Source organism: Berghia stephanieae, chromosome 3, assembly GCF_034508935.2.
Source record: "Berghia stephanieae isolate SIO BIC M18660-M18661 chromosome 3, UCSD_Bste_1.3, whole genome shotgun sequence".
Classification (NCBI taxonomy): domain Eukaryota; kingdom Metazoa; phylum Mollusca; class Gastropoda; order Nudibranchia; family Aeolidiidae; genus Berghia; species Berghia stephanieae.
Window position 1 is genome coordinate 41,703,331 of NC_088362.1, and position 22,163 is coordinate 41,725,493.

At 35.2% G+C, this 22,163-nt stretch overlaps 1 protein-coding gene across 1 annotated transcript in view; it reads left to right on the forward strand.

The window, feature by feature from the left end:
- LOC144967750 (uncharacterized) overlaps nt 1-22,163 on the forward strand; it is a 192,396-nt gene that overhangs the window by 31,827 nt on the left and 138,406 nt on the right. The window contains exon 2 of the mRNA XM_078905341.1: nt 4,233-4,365. The gene's annotated coding sequence lies outside the window, so the exon portion shown is untranslated. The remainder of the gene's footprint in view (nt 1-4,232; nt 4,366-22,163) is intronic.

Here is a 22,163-nt window from a genome sequence, read left to right on the forward strand (position 1 = left end):
TTAAATATATATTATTATAAGTCCCTTTGGTATTTTGACAAATCTGTTTGTGTTTAAATTATTTTACATGAGAAGAAAAACACGGGACCATTTCGGGATGGGCTATCAAGATGGTGTAATACAAATTTCAAGCTTAACTTTGAAGATTTGAAATAACTTGAAAACCCTTATTGTAAAAAGAAACAAAATTAATTAATTGAGATTTTATATAGAGCAATGTGCACTAATGTGCTCAAAGCGCTTTACAAGGGGTCCCTGGTCAACAGCAACATTTAACATGTAGGACGGGACATGCCGCGTGTTAGGCGATATTACAATATTTCGGACAAAGACAATGCTGTTAACGACCAGGTACTCATTTTACACCTAAGTACGGTGAGAGAATGTGAGTAAAGAGTCTTTCCCAAGGACTCAACTATGCGGCGAGCGAGGCTCGAACCGAGGACCTTCCGATCCGAAAGCGAGTGTCATACCACTAGACCACATAGCCTTGTAGATAGTGATATCAATTTCTAGGAAATTAATACAAAATTAAAATGCCGCCTTAAGTCATGTTCATTTTTATTTCAAAGTCATTCTCTTTACCGTGTTAGTTCATTACGTCATACTACTAGATTGATGTGGTGGATCAAATAAAAACTTTCGTGACATGAATAATTAAAGCTCAATATTCTTAACTCACTCAACCCTAACACCGACTAGATATCCGTAGTATACCCGGGGTTACTTTTACCCCATGCCTATTTATTACATTTTTCTGAGACAAATTATAGGCGTAGTACAAAAGCTTTTGTTATTAATTTTTACATGTGTATGATCGTTGAATAAAAATATATATGCACATACTCGTTTTTAATACATTTTTTTCCAAATTTGAAAAGTAACAAAAATCTTTAGGATTGAGGGAGCTAAAACTTTGGTCATAGTAGTCGTCCTTCAAATATTAATAGATCAAAATGACCATCAGCTTTCGAAAACTTTTTAGACCTGTATCTTCCTTGAAGAATTCATTGAAGTATCGGGTTTGAGAGGTTTTGACAAGATGATGGTCATTTTTAATGATCGATATTTGGTATACGGGTTTTCTGGCCAAAATTTTAAAGATGTGTTATTTTACATTACGGCACAATACACAGCCGTATATTGATCATTTCCACTGTTTTGTTTTTTCCCCCCATTATAATGACTTTTTATAGTGAGGCATATATCAGACACCTCAGGCCTGAATTATAGTTCTTTCAAAGCTTCTCGCTTGTCAATTACTCCTTTTGTTCTAGCTCATGTACAACATCACTTGTAACTGTTGGCAAGTACTCTTAAATTGCCACTATTTTGAGGACAATAAAGACATATTATTATTATTATTAATTTTATTATTATTATTATTATTATTATTATTATTATTATTATTATTATTATTATTATTATCATTATTAATATTATTATTATTATTAAACGTACACCAGAAAAGTGGGGTAACGTGTGTGAGGTACGTCACCCAAGATCCGAACATCAGGGTCAAAGATTTGCGATCTATGTTACCCATCTGAGCACTGCCATTGACGCTCGACCTAGCATGCTGTTCTTATAAGACGAGAAATATTTTTGTTAAAAATACACATTGCGAAACTAGACCAAATTTCCAACTTCTTTTTTTTTTTCTTTTTACTTAAAATCCTATTTTCGGCATGAGAATCACTCTACCATAATACGGTGTTTAGACAACGGGTCAAGATTGATATTATATGATTAATGATGTATAGATGGAATATGAATGGACGGGTTGGTGGGATTATAGGTGAAGGATAGGGTAGACGGATTTGAAGAAAGAAAAAAAATAAAAAACGAGAAGAGAGGAAAAGGTAAAAAAGTTCAATGGATGGCACTTGGTTATACGGGGGGAATAGATGGATAAAATTATTTACCTCGTTAGTTTAGACTCAGCATGAACATTATAATAGAATTACCTCTCTTTAAGCTTTGTTTGTGCTGTCTGGTTCGCCTACACGATTCGGCTGACGTCTGTAGAAGAATAATGGTCAAGCTTCAAGCTCTGGGATTATATGTGTGCTGATTGGCAAAACCGGTCGGATGTCGAAAATATTTGAATCCCATATTATTATATATTATTGGAAAAGAGGTACCATTTTTTGACAAAATAGAGCTTGAATTTTGTAATGATCTTATTTAGGGCCGAAGTTATTCATATTTGAAGGAAGGAAGGGGGGGGGGAAATTGTAAAACTGGAGAAACTCGCTTTTAAAGACAAGACATAAATATTTATTACAAAGTGTTTAAAATATAGTTACAATATCCTCAACACAGAACTTGTACATCGCAATCATACTCAAAAATATGAAATACAGATAGAATGCAGATGACGTCACTCAGGCCTTTGTTATTGTTTTTGCCATCCGCGTTTGTGAGTTGTTCTCACTAAACTGTATTAACCAGACTATAAAAGTTCATGGTTACACAGAGTTTGTGTGTTGGTCCGTTATACTTCCGGATGGCAATGTTGTGAACTCCTTGGCCAAGCGCATTCTATCTATAGCCCTTCTGTCTGTGGCACAGACCAAAGATTTTGACCTCATCCCCCCCCCCCCCCCCTTCCTGACTCCCGACGTGATACTTTAGGAGGAAGAGGTTTGTGTGCGTCTTTGTCTTCGCTAGTCGATTGATCTCTCAGTACTCTTCTTAATTACTAAGTCGTTCGTGCTTTTATTTTCGTTTTCAGATATTGAAATTGTCTAGTAAATATCTTATGAACTATGATATAAAATTGTATAAAAATGCGATAGTCGCATGGTTATATTGATTACACATTATTTCGCCAGGAAAGTAAATGAAATATTGTTTATGCATACGCGGACAGTCGTATTACTGATTGAAAAGTACCTTTTATTCATGCCACTGACTTGCATTCCAAAGAGCTAACAGTTTTGAAAGGAGTGAATTGTAATATGTTGGGGTTTGGTAACAATTTCGGTTCTCAGCCTTGAACTGAAAAAATCTACTTTAGATACATATTTTAGATCGAAGGAATTGAGCTTCGATAAAGCTCAGAAATAAAAATTGAATTAATCTTCAAATGTTAAAACCCTTTTGTGAAAATGCAGTTAGATGGATAAAAAAACCGATGAAGTTAAAAATCGAAAATTATACAGTTGAAGGCTTTTCACCTTTATTTGCTTTTATCTCATCAAAATTAGCTCGTGCGACATGCGACGGGTTTTGCCAAATGAGCACATATTATTAGATATAAGTAAATTAAAACATAACGGGACTTGCTAGATTTTGAAAGGGTAGTTAGAATACAACTCGCAAGAACTTGGGTAACCAGCGGCTATGGATAAGGAAAATATTAACTCCTAAGGATTCATCCACCCAAGACAGTAGTACATCCTGTCATTACTCTGAAAAAAATTAAGATTTTGGTCATAAAACTCGTCCTTTCAAATAACAATCGCTTAATATGACCCCACATCTTGTCAAAAGAATATCAAATTTAACTAGCTGATGATCATTTTAATCAATCGATGTTTGACGGGCATGTTTTCTTGCCAAAATGTCAAAAAATGCGGACAACGTATAGTCTTTAAGTCAGTCCCAACCAAGACCTTGTATAAAGGCTCGTTGGAAATAATCACCAAAAATCGTATTGAAAATCATATACCACAGAAAATACACACAGGCTCAGATCGCACTGCCTCCCCTCAAGGAAAGAGACTGGAACCAGTTTTAGAGTAAACCTCAGTCACCTTCCAAAATAAAGTTGTTGTTTTTTAAACACCTGATGGAAAGAGAGACTAGAGATAATAATATTATAAGAAAGCCAACACTATGTGTGGCTACACCAATCACTCAGTTGGATGAAATCATTGTTCTCCGTCAGCCTTGATTTGAACAAGATTTTACTTGAATTTTCACCGTCCTATTGAAAGCAAACTCATGTAACACTGGACTCAATTGACTCGGGTTTTGATGAGTATAAAAATAATGCAGACCATAACTCATATTGAGCAGGAATGGTGTACAGCAAATTATATTTTTAACATCAATATCATCATCATCATCATCATCATCATCATCATCATCATCATCATCATCATCATCATCATCGCCATCGCCATCATCGTTATTGTAATTATCTGTACTATTATTACCAATGTTATTATTCAAAATTGAAATCATATGGTCAATTGACGTTTGTATTTATTTTCTGTTCTTAGATGTTGATAGTTGAAAGATTGAATGACGGGAAACAAGACAACATTTCTATGGACTGAGAACAAAGGATGAAAATGTTAGTGGGACAAGACCAATGCATGGTTTATCTGGACTGATGGATAACCGGATAAAAGGGTAAGCAGAAGAATAGAATGGATTGATTAATGGATAAATGGATTAATGGATGGAAAGATGGTATCAAGCTGTTTATTTTGCTTGAATTTCTGGTTGGTTTGGGGAGGTAAAATCTGATTAGTACTGCTACCCTCTGATAAAACACAATTCTTTTTCATTTGAATCGGAGAAATTGAACATCAGATATCGATCTATTAAAATGACATTCAACGTTAAAATTAAGGTTCAAACCCCAGTAGTTCAAAGAAGCCTCAGGTTTGAGTCATTTTGATGAATTGAGGGTCTTTTTAATTGATCGATTATTGAAATAAACGTGTTTTGTTTTGTTTTTTGGTCGAACTAAAAACAAATGTCGTGTTTTGCGTGTTTGAGAAAGTGCGACCGAGTCATCCTTGTTTGCAATGATTGATCACTCAACACTGTGAAGTGATAGGTTACCGTTTGGTTTACGTATCTTGCGATCGAGCTTTTTCAGCTTACGTCAATTGAATTTTCTTACCACGGTGTTTTGAAATAATGTTATTTTGTAGGAATATAAAAAAAAAACAACATTAGATTAGTGTTTGAAAACAGGATCATGTGTTTGTTGCAAAGCTACAGTGTCCCTACGAAACTGACCTCCTTATTAAGCGGATTAAATTGAGAAACACGCTACTGATGGATGAGCGAATAAAGAGTCGATTCAATGAGTATTTGATAATATATAAATGAGGCGAGATGGCCGAGGATCTTAGACATTGCATTTTGACCCAGAAGATCCCGGGTTCGAGTCCCGCTTCAAGCACTTTCGTTTAAAAAAAATATTTGTCAGGTCATGCTTATCAATCTCAAGTTTCCGGACGTCAAGGATGATTCTTGCTGTCACCAGACGTTCGTTTGATGGGTTATCTATATTTTTTCATGACATGCCGAGGCGGCGGTATCTAACAAGGCCGCGCGGAAGAGCATACTTTTGTTTATATTATAATCAGGTTTTTAATGTTCAAAACATTAAACTTCAATAAAAAATATGTCAAATAATTTTCTGGTATTGAGTTTTAAAAACTCAAATTTAACAATTAGTGAAATTGGATCTGACTGGTGACCAGGGCAGAAATAATGTATAATTCTCAAGAAGGAAACTTAAACTTCAGCTTTTATATAGCGAAATATCCACTAAACGTGCTCAAAGCGCTTTACATGGGGTACCTGACCAACAGCAACAAGTAACATATGGAACGAGACATGACGTCTGTTTGGCGATAATACATTTTTTCCCCAACAGAGACAACGCTGTTAACGGTCTGGTAGTCATTTTACACCTGATTATGGTGAGACAATTTGAGTAAAGAGCCTTTTCCTAGGGCTCAACTATGCGCCTAGCTAGGCTCGAACCCAGGACCTTTCGAAAGCGAGTGTCATACCACAAGACTACAAGACCACATAGTCGCACAGGAAGGGAGCTAAATTGACATAGTGCCCGTATCACGATCAAATAACATCTTATCTCTTTCCTTACCGGCCATTTTCCGGATTGTCCCCAAACCTTGACACCAACCCTATACAAAAATATATTTATTTCACTCAAACACAAAATCTGTTGCTATACATGGTTTTGTTTGTTTTGTTTTTTTAATTTTGGCTAAACGATCTCTTCGGGACAGAGTTAATAAACTTTAACTAAAGAAAACATTTTGTTCAAATATTATGATGTACAAAAGAAATTAGAATGACAAAAATGTTGGCTGCATCCTAACGAATGTGACAATAATCCTTAGAGTGGTAAGGAGGGGGTTAAAGTTCTTAATAAATGTTCTGTAAATTGAGCAGGTGCGTCTATAACTTGATCCAAAAATCGTAATACAAAGATCGATGTTGACGTCACTCAGGTCTTTGTTATGGTTTTTTTACCATCCAAATGTATGAGTAATTCTCACTGATCTATATTATCAAGACTATAAAAATTCATGGTTACACATAGTTTTTTGTGTTGGTTAGTTAGACTTCCGGATGGCAATGTTGCACATACTATCAATAGGTCTATTACAAATTTATCGTCTGAAAGTTCAGAAATATGTATTAGAGTTTAGATCACGTAACGGTCCGTTTCTATTTCTTTTTGTTATTCAATTGTCCTTGTCCATTACACAATATTATCCTATACTGCTTTCTACATCTAAGCAACCCTATCGGTATCCACAAAACCCAAAATCGATCTCTCATACATAATCGATAAATTCACCTTTTTTCTATCCCTGGTTTGATAAAATGCGTATTGATCCACATGGATGATCGGCTAAAAACGCATTCAAATAGTACTTTAGAGCCGTAATGCCCATAGAGATTATCCCGGTTTCTATAGTATTTAACAAATACACTAGACATTAGAGATTTTATATAGCGCAATATCCACTAAATGTGCTCAAAGCGCTATACAAAGGGTCCCTGACCAGCAGCAACACGTAACATGTAAAACGAGACATAACGCCTGTTAGGCGATATTACAATTTATTTTCAACAGAGACAACGATGTTGACGGCCAGGTACTCATTTTACACTTGAGTACGGTGAGAGAATGTGAGTAAAGAGTCTTTTCCAAGGACTCAACTATGCGCCAAACGAGGCTCGAACCCAGGACATTCCAACCTGAAAGCGAGTGTCATACCACTAGACCACATAGCCGCACTTTAACAAGATATAAAACAGATCAAGCAACCCTATCACTATAATCTGGACATAGGGAGGGGGGGGGGGATACAAATATTAAAACTACACACTGGATCAATACCGGTCCCTTAGCTTATGAAGCGAGTGCTCTACCACTGAGTTCTCAGGACTCCAAAACTCATTCTAGATTGAAAGCAAGGAAAATCCAACATCTAAAATTACGTTGGGATTATTTTTGTTCTGTTCACTGGGAAATGCAACATCTAAAACACACGTTGGGACTATTGTTCTGTTCACTGGGAAATACAACATCTAAAATACACGCTGTGAGTATTGTTATGTTCACTGGGAAAAATGCAACATCTAAAACACACGTTGGGACTATTGTTCTGTTCACTGGGAAATGCAACTATGCCAATAATATAAATGTTGCTGCTCGAAGCTCGAAGAAATAAATAATATGAAATTGAATGTAAGCTTCAACTTTATTACAAGAACAGATCAAATGAACGTTTCGAAAAAGGGGAAACCCGAAACGTCAATTTCGTTCCTTCTATACATATAGCATACTATTATAACAATGCTAAGGTCATTCACCTTTTGTAGACTCCTGTATTATATCTCAATGCAACATCAACGAGAGTCCTCCAATGATGTGTGAGTGATGAACACGATCGGCTCCATGCTCTCCTGCATAATTAATCAACTACGATTGAATGTGCTAGAGTGATAAAAGCGCTTGATCAAATCACGTGATTTGTTTGTCTATAAGGTTCAGGCTATTGATTGGATGAGTTACTACTAAAAATACTTACTTATGAGGGCTTTCGCATCTCTGTCACCGGACAGGGACGCCTCGGCTGCCTGCATCAGGTCATGCATGAGGTCTAACAAAAGTTCTCGATCTTCAATGGTGTTGAGATTCAGTTGCTGATCTTCCAACGTCCTTAGATTTTGGTTGAGTCAAAATATTCTTTCTAAAATATCCAAATTTAAAAATCTAGCCCATAAACCTGCCTTTTATTCCACTTTCTGCATTATGAAGCTGCGAGGAAGAATTGCTTGAGTACAGTTCGTGAATGCGTTTTCTACTTGATTCAGTCCCCTGATCAGTGACTGAAGAATACTAACATAAGTTTACTTTAATTGACGGAACGAAGTTGAGGTCACTCAGCTTTTTGGTATTATTTTTAGACAGCTTGTTAGTGATACATCTCAGTAGATCATATCAATCAGACTATAAACGTTAAATATTACACACAGTTATATGTGTTGGTATGTTTAATTTGGCTAGCGGATATTGTGAGTATTTTGCATTTATGCATTGCATCAATAGGACCAGTATCTCATTGAATAATCGATGTTTATGTCCTGTGTATTCTGCGAGTTGTCCTCACCGCTCTATCCATCTATCTATTATCTCAGCAAAGGGGAGGGGACACACCAGTTGGGCTCACTGTTTACCTCTAAAACACCGTGGTGTTTTCTGATTTCATCTGGACTTCACTCACTTGTCTATTCGATGTATATATATATATATATATATATATATATATATATATATATATATATATATATATATATATATATATATACAAATGCAACATCAAAGTAATGACTCCACTGGGTAAGCCATAAAAACGGTGGTCTCTCATGCTTTCATACATAATTGAACATCAACCATTGAATGTGTCAGTGTGATAAAGGCGCAAGATCATATCACTTGATTTACTCCTAGGAGTCCCGACCATTTGAATGGTTGAGTGAGCTCAAAACTTGTAAAAAGAGGGAAGATTGCTGTAGAGCCCCACGGGCGTCCGTGATAATCAATTTAATGCATTCATTTTGAATAACCAAGAGGTTAATGAAATGTCAGGTTAATGTAGATATCTGAAACTGTGTGCGATCAATCGCCTCAAAACGGCATTGTGCCGGAATGGCATTTATTCTTTTCCACCAAACTGAAGCTAAAAATCGCAGGAACAAGTTCTAATTCATCAACAAAGTCAATGCATTGCTCCACGATGCAGTCCACCTTTTAGTAAGACTGCTGGATTAAATACATTTTAAAGAGTAGGGGGCCCCTGTTTGGCTCAAATCGGGAGAATAAGGTGGATGTGTCATAATACTCCACCAAAAGAGTCGATTATCTATATGCCTATTTTGTGAGCACATGTGAGCAGGCGTTCATTATTACGGGGAGGAACCACTTCATCTGTTTCCATGTTGGACTAAAATGAAAAAAAGTCTTCATTATGCCTTTCCAATGTTTTAACATAAACTTCCAATTTTAGGTCTAACGCTCTAACCGTTACACGAACTTCCGAATTTAAAGCCATCCTCGAAGTAAAATATCAGTTAAAATTTAATACACCACGAATGTTCCAGAACACGATTGACATGATTTATCGGAAATAATTTCAAATCGACATTTCCTCAGCTTCTGAGGTGATGGAATTTGCCCTTCTCTTGGTTACGACTTCGATTCCGGTCCATAATGATGAATCCATGTTTCATTTCCAGTAATAACGATGTGTAAGATTTATTCATCTTCGTTAATACTATTATCTATATGCTACTGCTAATGTGAACCTTCACGTTCTAGATCCATCAAGCAATTGAAATATACCGATTCTCCTTGACAATTTGATGTGCTTCTTCTAGTTATTGGCGGTGTCAACACCAACCGAGGGACATCCAATACGAAGCTTGTCCATTAACCTTAGGAATATCGTATCTGTCTTCATTGTCTTAATTGTGATGTTAAGCTGCCAGAAGCTGTGGGCTACAAGAAGTAATAAACAAAAATGAATATAACAGCTTAAAAACGTAACACAATGCCAAACACGAAGCGTTTCGAACTCAAAACCCTTCTTCGGTCAACAGCAATAATAAAAATATAAGTACATTAATAAAACGACAGAAAAATTCGGTAGCTCCTCTCTGTAGCAGAAAAATCTTGGAGTAGTTCCAATAAGGCGGCCTTTATCAAGCCATAATATTATTTCAACCCCCAAAAAATAAAACAGGCGCTTCCACTCACATATCTAGATGCATCATTGTTGTGCAAATTTCACGTCATTTAATCAATCAGCGTGATCAGGGAGAGTTAATTATTGCATTACTTTTTTTTGCTACCACGAAATATGATATATATATATATATATATATATATATATATATATATATATATATATATATATATATATACACACACATATATATATATATATATATATATATATATATATATATATATATATATATATATATATATTTATATATATGGCGTTCGCCACCAAATACTCCAATTCCAAGTAATTTTGAAAAATTTAAGGAGAAAATATTAGCATTCATCGGTTTCTATGGATTGAATAATGTAAAAAAAAAATACCCAAAACTGACGATCTAGCTCCAAAATTATAGTAGTCATAGTTTAAAGTGTCAGAAAAGATTCCACATTTTTTTACCCTTTGAGAAACGATTTCTGTTATCCTATTAGTGCCAGAACGACAGTTTTTGATTTGTTTTATATTATTCAACTGATAGATGAAAATGGATTTCACAAAAACGACCCCATGGCACTGCCTCATATAATAATATCATATATAATATCATATATTATAATATCTATATATATAATTACAATCTAACCGTATAAACGATTTACCTACTTCTTATGTTTGATTTTTGTGATTCTTAGCATGGCTATTGTATGGTCAATTTGCGCTGGTTAGCATATTATGAAAAGTCAGCTTACATGCTATTGATACCACAAAGCTTGATAGGAATCGTGTGTTTTTCTTGGATTTTAACATCAGAACATAACTGAAGAGTGTTTTCAAAAGTATTTAACATAAAGCTCATAAACAAAAATAATCAAAAAACAAGAAAACGTATAATACACAGATTCTATATGGTGCGTTTCTAATTTCAAAAGTTTACCACATCGAGCAGATGATATGGAAATATCTTTAAAATTTCATTCGATAGATGACCGGTTCCACTTTATTTTGTAGTAACAGTCAGTAAAAAAAATAAGTTACATATTCGCTTCTCAATTAAATTACCCTAATTAGGTTTATTTAATCAAAGTTTATTTAATCTTAGGCTTTCGCCAATAATTAGGGTAATGTGTATAATGCTGGTGTAATTCTAAAGACACAACAAATGTAGAGAGCGGTGGGGGGCTGCCCGAAGCTCGGTCTCGTGAACATACTGACGAAAGAGTGATAATGGAGAGCCTCTCTATTATCACTCTTTCATTAGTATAAAGACACAACACTAATGCAGGAATTTGTTTAAGTGGACTTTCCCCTTTTGGCGATTTTTGTTTGGCGGTGTTTAATTAGGCAGCCATCGCGAGTTCGAACTGTACTTCAATACACATCGCCCATGCATTGATAAGTGTGATTAGCAGAACTGTACCCCTGAGGGTGAGGGGAGATCGAATATTTAACACAACAAGCCGGATAATGAATGCTGCTATCCCATTCTAAAGAGAAGGGCAGTATTAACGATCTTGTCCAGACTTGAAAACTGCTGCTCGATAGATAGGAGCAGGGTTGTAAAGATCTATAAATTGAATTAAGGAGATGCCATACTGCAAAGGTCTCTTCGGCGTTTATTGCATGTTTTATATTAATGTATATGTACCACGAGTAGTTTATGTTTGTACGTTAAACTGGCTTATGGCGAGATCCGGATTGGACAAGATTAAAAGCAACGTGAGTTTTGAAATTTGGTATGCCGCTATTAAACGAATTACCCCCGTAATATGCGTAGACCAATAAACAATTAATTAACAATAGATGGTATGAAGGTGACATCACTCAGGTCTTTGTTATTGCTTTTTACCATCCGCCTTTATGAGTAATTCTCACTAAATTGTATTAACGAGACTATAAACGTTCAAGGTTACATATAGATTTGTGTGTTGGTCCGTTATACTTCCGGATGGCAATGTTGTGAGCTTCTTAGCCAAGCGCTTACTATCTATAGACAGAGCAGATAGCACGTGACATTTTAAATCGTGGTCACGTTCAGTGTTTCTAAAGGGATTGGTTAATAACTCAGTAGGTTAAGTGGAATGTATTTTTGAACCCACCCAGTACAAGCCACACACGTTGGACGTGCTCTTTCCGTTCTAGTGTAGTATTACCACCATTGAACTCCGTTATACAACAGTATCTATTTTCAGATACTTATTTACACCTGAGTCACGTAATCTGACTACTACAGAGTGGATGTGGGCTAAATATGATGAAAATAGGTTGCTGCTTAAAGCTCGAATGAAAAAGTAACAATAAGTATTGAATTGTAAGCTTCAATTTATTAGACGAAGACAGATACTATGGACGTTTCGGGTATCCCCTTTAGCAACAAAACAGGATGAATGATTCGTTTGCAGTGTTTCATTAATCCTGTTTTGTTGATAAAGGGGAAACCCGAAACGTCCTCAGTATCTTTCTTCGTCTAATAAACTGAAGCTTACAATTCAATACTTATCGCTAAATATGATGCAATTTCTTTATCGGTCAAATCAAAGAACTGGCTATTTCTAGACGCCCTTTACGTTCTAGTGTAGCATTATAAGTGTTGTACTACGTCATACATCATACTTATCAACAGATACACATTCACATTAGAGTCGAGCTAACTGATTGATTAACAATGTCCTGCCCAGTATCACAACATAGTGATTACAGTTTGCAGTCATTGCCCCCATCTTGTTGTTTGCCACGCCTAATGTCGCCTGTTGTTTATACAAGACGAGTCAAACTGGATTAATACCAACACCCACCATTAAGATCGATCGCAGATGTAGCTGTCGTTTGTTGATTTTTTTTGCGAACTTTTTTTCTCCAGGATCTTGCAAATTTGATTACTCTACGCATAGCTTCTCATCAAACATTTAGAAGCATTCTACTAAAACACTGTAAAGTCTCCTGTCTTTAAATTTCAGCGACGAATACTTCGTATAAATGTGATTTAAGATGATCTTCGGCTTGTCAAATTTTCAAATTGAGGCTTTTAAAAAATAATTTTTTGACAAGTTGATGGTCATTCATAAATATGAAAGTGTATTTTAACACATCACAGTACCGCCAAATTCTGAAAAAATATGTACGCGCCCAGCGCTGCATTATATAGCGGGAAAAGCTGCGCTTAATAAATGCGCACTATTATTTAAAATTTTGGTGAGAAAACGTGTACTTTAAATATTGATTGATTAAAACTAACCTAATCTTGAGAAAACCCCTCAAAACTGGGACTTTTTTGTTCTTAGAGTTTGACAGTGTGTTGGATATAATTCAATTCCTTTATCGGTCAAATCAAAGAAATGGCTATTGGTGGAATTTGTCAACAAGGCAACGTGTGATATTGCTGGTGAGAACAGCGTTTGTAAACACGAGGCTGGTCTCTTTGTTTGCCTGGACGACTCATTAAACACAACAGCATGTGCTATTTGTTTGCCGAGGACAATCTTTGTACACATGACAATCTGTTTAATTATTTGCGCGAGACGTCTGGGAGGCGTTTCTCATCCTTTATAATGATAACAATAATAAAAATACTTTTGCGAATTCTTTGAAAACTGTGTATGCGTTTTATTGGATACGTTTTGCTGGTTTAAAGCGTGAGATGAAGTCATTGATTTCGATCGCTTATGGTACTTAGCACTAATGACCAGGAACAATCTTCCTCTTTCAATAGACACTTAGATAACCACGCCTCTCGGACCGTCGTCATAATGTAAACAATGACAGTGATTGGTAAACATAGCGAATTACATAGGTTTCACTATCGGGTGGCATGCGTCTCAGTAAACTACACACTGTTCAACCGCTTGATCAATAGAACCAACACAAAAAACCATTGTGTAAATTTAAACATTTATAATATCATCGAGAAACTCGTGTGATAATTAGTCGGTATAAAAACGATAACAATGAGTAAGAGGTCGATATCATTCACATTAAAATCAACTATGTTTGTCCGAGCATGTCGTGTGAAGGTGTGTCAAAATTCTATGTTTTGATTGGTTAAAAATCAACTGGTTAATTAGGATGATCCCGATTGACTTTCCATGTGCCCAAGGTCATTGGTCAAATTGCAAAATATTATGCTCAAAGTGACCCACATTGTGAAAAGTGTTCACCGCTTTTAAAATATCTGTCATCGTTTTTCTCAAAAGTTTTATCCTCCTCTACTTTTAATATAACACTATTTAACTTCTACCATTTTATAAACTATTTCCATACTCATTTGACTTTTCATTGATATTGAAAACGTCATAGAGCAAGAATTCTAACATATATATTATGGACACATAGTTACCATTTATCCACTTGTTGTTCCACTGTACTTTTTAAGAGTTTTAATATTATTTGCCAATTTTTATCTAACTTCTTTACATTGATATTTCTTTAATATATCAAGGAATTATGTTGTGATACAGAATTATAATTTCCATACAAGGATAAATAAAATAATTATCTTATCTTATTTTAGCTTTTCACGATTTGTCATATTGTTCGGCTCGACACATAGGTATGTTTACAACTTTCATAAACAAAGCAGTGCGTTTACATATATTAAGAAATATCCAATCGTTCGACATTGACAAATCATGTGAATGATGACTCGGTTGGACGAAAACCTGAATATAGATCAGGATACCCTGATATTTTGAGTAATAACCTAAGGATCTCTTACTTCCAATTGGATTCCCTCGTTGTGCGGCCTGATTTTGGGACTCTTTAATTGTCATACAGGAGCAGGCAGGGGTTCTTGATTCATTACTTATTATTATATGCTAAATCGCTGAGAGCATATTTTGTTTTTTGTAATCAAAGTCCATAATTCTACAAGATTTGTAATCATGATAAACTTTTTAAAAAACAAAGCAAAACATGGATAATATAATATTAAACAAACTGAAGTAAAACTGCAAGTTTCTCAGAAATGCTAAATCGCTGAGAGCATATTTTGTTACATACCAATGTCTCAAGTGATCTCGAGATCCGAACCAGAATAGAAATAGCAAGAAAACTTTTTGGATACCTAAAAGCCATCATAACCTCGGACAACATACAAATATCAACAAGGATGAGACTACTGAATTTTTTAAATATTTTTTTTTTTGCAAATGATGATAGGGATGACTAATAATTATTCCTTTTTGCATTAATGCTAGAGTGGAGTTGCTTTTTCACTAACACGAAAGGGGTATAAATTGTATCATAATTTCGTAAACTGACCAAAAGTAAAAGTTAACAACTCGGATTACTTTTACCAGTTATAGCTGTATTTAAAAAGTTGGCCCGAAAATTCGTCCTTCAAATTTAGATCGATTTAAATGGCAAACACTTTCAAACCTGGTATTTTTTGGTATTTTTTAATTTAAAAATTATTATTTATGTGTGTGTGTGTGTTTTATTTGACTAAAATGGAGATCTTTTAGATCGATAGATATTTGAAGAACTGGTTTTCTGGCCGAATTTTATAAATATTTGCTAAAGACCTTTTTGTCCTGGTTTACACCGAAATAACACCGTTTTGGGACAATGGGTCAAAATTATTTGGGATTGCGCAAATAGATCTTGATTTTTGTCATAGTTCCCCGAAAAAGCGATTTGCATTAGGATGAAAAAAACGCAGAGTGTTTGTACGCACATCAAACCAGGTCTTGTACCCTACGGAATGGCCACGGGCAACGAGCTAAGAATGAACATCAGCATGTATTGATTTTGTTGTAGTGGTTCCTAAGTAGGATGGATGAACGCTATTTCCGCCCCCCCCCCCCCACCCCCTCTTCCCCCTCCCCTATAACCTAACCCCCATCCCATCGCCTTATCCGAAACAAACACACACATATGAACACACACACACACACACAAACACACACATACTTCTGCTTGAATGCTAATGGCTGACGAAGGCGATGAATAAGTACTCGAACACACTCTAAAAAAACACGTATTTTTTACCAGAAAAGTCATTCAAATATCCTAGGATAAATGACACTCATCTTGACAAAAACTCTAAAACATGAGACTTGCGAATACCAGGTTTAAGAGATTTTGTTAAGATGAGGGTCATCTAATTCGAACGATATATGAAGGACGAATTTTCTGGCCAAATTTTTAAATACCTCTTTTGTTCTTAGTACGGCAGTATTGTATCACGCTTATTACCTCCTCCATCTTCTATGTGGTGCTTTGTTGTGAAGACGTATGATTTCTGACTTCTAGGTCTGGGGTTCGATCCTTGCTATAAGTATAAGCAGCGCAAATTTGATACTTTAGTAACAAATATTTTTACACACATTTTCTCGCCATACTCTTAGATGTTTAATAAATGCCTCCACCATATTTTCACTATATCTCTGTCTGACAACAGTTGCGATGTTATTCAATAGCAGCACTGACTTTAAGTAAGTCGTAGGTTCGGAGTCTAGATGACGCTTGCTGTGAATTGGTTTGACTCAGCTACATTAAAAAAAAATTTGATCAGTATTGCTGCTCTCTCTCTCTCTCTCTCTCTCTCTCTCTCTCTCTCTCTCTCTCTCTCTCTCTCTCTCTCTCTCTCTACCCATGTTGTTAATTGTTTCCATTGGTCACGATCCTGGGCCAGAATTTCTGGTTAAGGCACTGCAGTTTTTCTTAGTTCTTCATGGACTAATTCGGCCTCATCTGAATTAAGAAATTTCTGATATGTAGAGAGATCATAGTTCAGGGTAATTAGTATTGATGTTGGTGGTCTCCGTACATATTTGTTGCCATGAAGGAAATATTCTATCATGGCAGATTGGGTTTGGATGTTATCATCTCGACACAATATATGACTAAATGCCTTTCACCGCAATTCATTTATCTTTTACTCTGGCATTGGATTCCGCTCCGTTTCTTTCACAAGAAAAAATATTTGTAATTGTCTCTGACCACTAGATTCCGATTACAAGACACAATTGTTTGCAGTGGTATGAATCGAGACTTTTAAAGTTCTTTTTCATTAGACCCCAGTTTCAACAATTGCATGTCAATATCGGAATAATCAGTGCCTCGTAAATCTGTATTCGTTTATTCTTACTGATTATATCATTTCTATCCCATAATATTTGAAATTGGTTGAATATATTGGTAGCCAGCTGCTTTTGTCTTCATTTTCGTCAGTCAAGTTTTTTTTAGTTTTCGGACATTTTTCCATTCCGCCTTTACACGAATGGATATGCAAGCATTTTAAGATAACATTTTCATATATTATTATAAAACAATGTAGAGATGAAATTTAGCCTTGCATCGCAATAACCACACAATGCCCTAAAAAGTTTTATATAAATAATTGAAATACATTAAATGGATTTCCTTTATTAATCCCCAAAGCTTACATTTGTATATTATTGATACTATTCAAGGCTAATTTTCACTCCATTCATTGGGTTTTTTTTTAAAATTTAAAATTTATAAAAACAATATTTAGGATAGTTCGTAATTCCATTCTTGAAATTCAGGATTGTAAATCCGGTTTTCTTTCTGATGAATATAGTTTATTTATTTGTTTATGTTTATTAATTATCGATCACATGTTTTGTTGCTCTAAACGATTTGGCATTTTTCATAAACTAATATAAACCCCTGCTTTGTTATGAAAGTTGTAAACATACTCATTAATAAAAAATTTCGCCCCTCCGCCAATAATAAGATATCGTCGCCTAGTCATTCCATGAAGGAATAAAGATAATCCATCAAACACATTGTCTGATGTCAACAGAAATCACCCATGTTGTCCAAATGAGAAAATCGGGAGTTAATAATCTTGCCCAAGGAAAAAACGAGAGTGCCTGAAGCGGGCCTCGAACCCGGGACTTTCAGGATCACAGTGCAATGCTTTAACCACTCGGCCACTTCGCCCCCTGAATAAAATGACCTATTATGATATTGGCTATTTCTAAAACTGTGAAAAGCTTTTATTTTGTAGGTCATTTTGAATGTGACCAAGACTGGCGCACGTAGAAAAGATTATATAGATAGATAGTTCGCCCCTATTCAATAAACTTGGTTACCCCAGCCCCAAAGGACACCATACAGGAATTCGTGAAATGACAGGTCGAAAAAAACATAAATTATAGTCTCCTTCAACTATCTTCATACGAAATGCATTAAACAAACCAAAACATATCATCAGAATTACTGGTTGCCATGGCAATTGTACAAGATTAAAATACGACAGGAAATAAATGGCCAGCTTCTTTAACCAAATAATTTCAACTCTCTTTTGATTTGAAACAAAAATAAAATGCAAACGGAGATTACAAGTTAATGGAGAATTTTATTTTCAAATGTCTAGGACTTGATATTTGGAATAAAAACATTCTACTCAGTTGTACTGACAACAATATCATTAGATAATAAATATGTTAAGAAACTCATTTTTTTAGACTATTTATTATCCATTTATTTAATGACCATTTTAGTTGTTTGTTTTTCATTTTTCGCCTACGCCAAACTTTCTATTGATTTATTTCACGTATTTCGTGAGAGGAATAATATAAATTAGGATGAGTCGGCGTTCTGTTTCCAATTACAATGAAAATGCGTCCTTGAGGCGTTATGGGAATGGATTCTTAGATTCACGTATTTGTCTGCTGTACCTACTCTGAAAAAAAAAACAACGCATTTTAAGAATTTTGGTCAGAAATCTCGTCCTTCAAATATTGATCGATTAAAGTGACCATTTTCTTGTCAAAAACTTTCAATCCTGGGACTTCCGGGGCTTCCTTGAAATACTAGGTTTGAAGGACAAGTTTTCAGGCCAACAGTTTTCAAATGTCTTTTATCAGAGGACGACAGTATTCGTTGTCTAGTGTTGCCACATTCGGATTATAACAACAAGAAATGAAGTGAGCAGGAAAGTGCTAGAAGACAATAGAGAATAAACAATTCGCGGCGGCAATGGGGGCTCGAACCCGCGACCTTAATTGTACGACAACTCCGCCTGATCGGGGAGATCGTGGCTCTACGGTATGAGCTATCCACGACCCGAAATTGTTGAATTTTAAACTGAGCTTTGGCGACTATATTATTTAACTCGTAACGCTAAACTACCGTCAACTTCTGTAGGGTAAACGTTTTGTAGTTATTGCTTTTTACCCCTTGGATAGGAAGCTAGTCTATGACTAACTTACTCTCCAACAGACCTAACAGACCAGACTACACAATCACTGCTTAATGAAAAGATGTGTGAGACAAAATACCAAAATTTATCTGGATTCAAAACCCAAACATTATATATGCGTGTGAGTCTCGCGCTCTAATAATTGAGATAACTGGACCTCCATCGGAGTTCTTAGCCATGAGATGGGGTGTTTTGACATCCGGTGTTTGTTGGCAGATCATTTTTGTTATATCATTTATCCCCATTTATATGTTATTTCCTCTTTCCTTCTTCTAGAACGAGATTCATTTTTATCAAAGCACTAGCTGGAATCCTTACCCGAAAGGAATAAAGTCAAATATATAGTTCGTTATTTGGAAGATGAGATTTTTTTGTAGACCATCTCATTCTTATGGACTTATATAGATTTTTTTTTAGTTTTTAATATTTTCTAAGCCTACAAATTTCATCTCTGCGAGATGCTTTGCTAATGGTGTCTGTAGGCTTTAAGATAACCTTAAACTAGATGCATGGGTATATTGCTTTGTGAATTTACTTTTCTTTCCATATTTGAATCAATCCCCACTGTCTCATCCTTCAAATATCGATCGATTTAAATGACCCTCATCTTTGCAAAAAACTCTCAAACCTGGGATCTCGCTAAGTCCCAGGTTTGAGAGTTTTTGCCAAGAGGAGGGTCATTTAAATCGATCGATATTTGAAGGACGAGTTTTCTGACCAAATTAAAAAATATAGTTTTTTTTCAGAGTACGGCTAAATTTTGTTAAGCCGCTTATGGACTGTACATATAGTTTTATTTGTCTCTGTAGACGGCTGAAGGAGATTGTTATTCTGAAGCATTCAATGCCACTTAATTTGTTCCAATTTAGAGGTCCTATTTGAATTTTTGTTTCATACTTTTAACATAGACACGTTACATTTTTATATTCAAAAACAAATCGTAACCTTGACCTTTCGTGTGTAGCTCTCATTTTGTCGTTCTCCATCTTGTGACAAGAAAATTCTCCAAATCCTAAGGGTAATAGCATTCATAGAAATGTGACATCCAATTTTACATTATTTACAGTTATTTTTAGCTTCTGTTCAGCTGACGGCAATAATGCATTTTGTTCATGATAGAACAGGAAACATGTCCGACTCTCAAGGGAAATTTGTCTATGATGAGAGTAGTAATTGGAAGGTGTGAATCCATAAGGTATTATGAGCAGGATTGGCAAGTATGATAAATGTATATTTCATTAACCAGTTAGCTGCCGTTCTCTGGAAAGATACGTGTTCGAGTAACTTGCAAGCCTTAAAAAATCAAGGACAATCCTATCACCAATTGACTCAAATGGTTGTTTAGAATATCTGCTAGGATACAATGATCGGACCTTAATTTGACCTTAGTCTTGTGATACGCCATCTGGCCATCATGTTGCCAGATTGATTTGTGCGCACCTACACACTTTATTACCGGGCCGATTCTATCATTTATGGCTCGAAATATTCGTCTCGATCTATGTTAATTTTTACAATACAGTAGTAATTAAAGTAGATGAGTGCCTTTTCAGTATTGCCCTTTATTTCTCCGCAAATATTGCGGATTCTCCACTAGTAAGACAAAATTGCCGCAGTGGGTAACATATACATTTGGTACAAAATTGTCTCCGGCTCGCTTCTGCTGGTTATGGCATAAAATATATCTAATGCCGATGACACACAAAAACAGCATTAAATAAAATAAAACGTGAAGAAGGATATTGTATCAATTTTAATGAAATTTGAAAAAAACTAACACGTAAATGATATATTAATTTCCACATGTGAGACTGAAAAATACTTTAACCGGAAAAAGTTATACAAGAACTCACATAGCATAATATGGAAACCTGGAAATTACCAAAATCAATGCGTTAAAATATAATTGAGTTTGACTATATGAACAAATAATCAAATAATAAATAAATCATGATAAATTGCTCCATTAATGATAATCAAAATAGTTTGTCATGTGAAGACCGTTCTGGTTATGCTCTTAGATACCAACATCAAAAAATCAGTTTTGTATTGACTTATTTTAAAATACACAGTTAAGTGTGTAATTAACCAAATGCTATGAAATATTCAAGTTCTTTAATCACAAAACTCATCTGTAGACCCCGAAAATCTAATGGCATTCCTTTGTTTATATCTCTACATTTTATCGAACAAATGGTGGGTTCTTTTTTTATGTGTCACCGGCATATCAGCAACGCTCTATGAAAATTAGTGACTTTTTTAAGGGAATGATGGGTCATGCACTTGTCTGCAAAATAAAACTGCTTATTTTGTTCAAAGTAAGAGCATTTGTTTAAGTATATTCATTCTTTGATTATTACATGTTCAAAGAAATCGTGTATCAGATGCTCTAGACCTCTGGGATTTGTATACTTAATGTTATAAATTATGTTCTACAGACACGGTCAGAAATCAATATCGTTGTCCTTTATGAAGTACAGTAGACCATGATTATATTGAGCACGCTTGAAACCATTGACACACATGTAAAAAGATTATTAACGTCGGCAGATTTTTCGTGAGCAGATCACGTAGTTGAGTTGTGAATCAGAAGGAACTCTTTTTATTGAGGAATAAACACGCACACTCACACAGACACTCATACACACAGACATTCACACACAGACACACACACACACACACAATATATATGTATATAATAGCAGTACTTTAAAATGCAATAATCGATCAATAAATTGTTGCGGTTTTAGTTTCTATCACTTCAAGGGAAATAATAACGGTTGATTAATGCAATGCAATCTTCACATAGATCAGATATCAACAACTGAAATTATTACTAGCGCTGCTTTTATCGTGGTGGTTTTCCAAGACATGATTTGCCAGGTTGTACACTCGGTGCCTTGATGAACACTGTTTAGGTTCCATCAAAATATAAATTATATGCCTGGTACTTTATCACGATGACTTATCTC